This window comes from Chrysemys picta, unplaced genomic scaffold (assembly GCF_011386835.1).
Source record: "Chrysemys picta bellii isolate R12L10 unplaced genomic scaffold, ASM1138683v2 scaf5808, whole genome shotgun sequence".
NCBI lineage: Eukaryota > Metazoa > Chordata > Testudines > Emydidae > Chrysemys > Chrysemys picta.
The window spans coordinates 1-2,627 of record NW_027058508.1 but is presented as its reverse complement, the minus strand read 5'-3'; the positions used below and the strand labels follow the sequence as shown (position 1 = coordinate 2,627).

At 50.4% G+C, this 2,627-nt stretch overlaps 1 long non-coding RNA gene across 1 annotated transcript; it reads left to right on the top strand.

The window, feature by feature from the left end:
- The first annotated feature begins 62 nt into the window (after positions 1–62).
- On the top strand, positions 63–2,614 carry LOC135980668 (uncharacterized). The gene is made up of 3 exons (XR_010597612.1): positions 63–315; positions 712–805; positions 1,086–2,614. It is a non-coding gene; the product is annotated as an uncharacterized LOC135980668 (long non-coding RNA).
- Positions 2,615–2,627: the final 13 nt, after the last annotated feature.

Here is a 2,627-nt window from a genome sequence, read left to right as displayed (position 1 = left end):
CTGAAACAGTGATTTTTGGAGGCTGTGACGCAGGCATTGTTACTGATAGCTGCATGTTTGATTAGGTAAATTGATGGAATTTGATCCTATATCTCAGGATGCTCAGGGTGAAGATGATGATGAGGATGGTGCCAGTGAGGCTGCCAGTCTGGAGGAACCCAAGGAGGAAGACCAGGGTGAGGGGGTACCTATCGGAAATGGATAATGAGCCCCCCGTGAGTGAGAGTGATGATGGCTTCAGTATCCATAATGCACCTTTGCAGTCTCACACTCTAGCTGATTCCATCCCCAAGCCAGCCCTGCCTCCTCGCAGTTGTGAGTATCAGTGAAACCTTCAGCCACCCACACATGCAAATCTCGGTCCATGCTGGGGAAAGAGTATGGGATTGTCTCATTTCTATGTGTTGCTGGCTGAATGGGCCTGTGGTGGAGATTGGCTGCTGAGCTGTCTGGCCCCTGTGGTCTCCTTACTCCCAGGAGCATTGTGTAGACAACTCCATCGAGCCAGGCTCCCAGGAGACAGGTGCGGCTTCCTTTCCTCTGGCTTGCACAGAGCAATGTGGGTAGATCCAGGGCTGACTGAACCTTAGGCTGCTGCTGCAAGGCAGCATTGGAGCTTGTTGAAGGAAGTCTTGCACTGGGCACTGACCCTGTGCATTTGGCTAGGGGCTTCAGTGCAGCCCACTCTGACAGGCATCCTTATCTCCTTAGCTCTGTTTGCAGTGAGGACCAGGAAGCAATTCAAGCCCAGAAGATCTGGAAAAAAAGCTATTATGCTAGTTTGGAGAGCAGCAGCTAATCACAGGTAGGTGAACTTGATCCCATGTGGACTGGCAAGAAGAGTTGGCTTGTGCCCAGCAAGCTGAAGAGGGGAATTATCTGTTCTCCTGTGCCCCAGGCTGGTCTCCACTAGTGCTTGGGTGAGGGACTCTCCACTCCCCGTTGACCAGAAGTGCATGCTGGTGTGTGAAACAAGTGCTTAGTGGTTCTGTCTGTGCAGAGCCTGCTCCAGCCTCTCGACCAGGTGTTCACTCTGTTACCAGTGAGGAGACTGGCTGCTCACAGTTGCCTCCTTTTCTCTGCAGATATGCCAATGTCTTCCTACAACCTGTGACCGATGATATAGCACCAGGCTACCACAGTATCGTGCAGAGGTAAGTGCCCAGCTGCCGTCTGCCATTAGATTCTGTCTGACGTGTCTGTACTGGAGTCTGTCAGGGGAGTACTAAGATGGCAAGGTGGGAAAAGAAGCTCGTTTCCATTGTCAGTCCGTGAGAAAAGGGCTTCCCCAGTACAGGTATATGTTCATTTACAGAAGTGTCTATGGTCTCAGACTAGATGGGGTGTTCAGAACAGTGTGTCAGTGGTACAGTAAATGGCTACTGCCTTTCTGTCCCAACTTAGGGTATGTCTACACTACCTGCTGGATCGGTGGGCAGCGATCGATCCCGCTGGGGTCGATTTATCGCGTCTAGTCTAGACATGATAAATCGATCCCCACGTGCTCTCCCGTCGACTCCTGTATGCCACCGCCGCGAGAGGCACAGGCGGAGTCGACGGGGGAGCGGCCGCAGTCGATTCACTGCGGTGAAGACACCACGGTAAGTCAATCTAAGTACGTCGACTTCAGCTACGTTATTCACGTAGTTGAAGTTGCATAACTTAGATCGATTTCTTCCCCCCACCCAGTGTAGACTAGGCCTTTAGTCCCTTCTGGCTTTAAAATCTATGAATCCATCATCATCAATCATTATCATCATCATCATCTAGGCTCACCTGCACATCGGAGGCCACAGAAGCTCATCTACCCACTTCTGAAATGGGCCCATAAATTCTGCCTGAGCTATTTGAGTCCTCAAGTCTTGATTTAAAAACTCCAAGTTACAGAGAATCCACCATTTACTCTAGTTCAAACCTGCAACTGACCCATGCCCAACCCTGCAGAGGGCGGTGACAACTGCTCAGGGTCTTGGCTAATCTGACCTGGGGAAAAATTCCTTCCTACCCCAAATATGGCCATCAGTTAGACCCTGAGCATGTGGCAAGACCCACCAGCCAGACACCTAGGAAAGAATTCTTTGTAGTAATTGACAGCCCTCCCCTCCACTGTCTCCAGCCACTAGAGATACTTGCAGTTAGCAGTTTTGGATGAGCCATATGCCATTATAGGCCACCTCCTCATACCATCCCCGTGATGGGTTTTTCTCTCCCCCACCCAACCCCTGGTGTCACTTGATATACAGGGTTACCACTGAGCCTACCTGTTCCAGCAGCCTGGGCTCCCTCACCCTGTCCTAAGCTTTCTCCAGCACACACACTGGTAGGGACACGCCCAGCTGCAGAAAGACAAAGTCACTGAAGTCAACTCTGTGTGGGAATTGCCCAGCACTCAAGTGCACTCCCCCTCTGGAGTGTAAACCCAAAATCGTATTGTCTTGTGCTGCACGGAAATCTGTACAGCGCAAGCTCCTGAAAATCGCCTCCTCCCTCAACGTGAAGAAGATATGCACAGCTTCCCCCCCCCCCCCATTATGAATTGCACAAACTGGTTTAAAGAAAACAAAAACAAGTTTATTAACTACAAAGGATAAAAAAAATAATCTAAGTGATTATAAGGGATAGCAAAC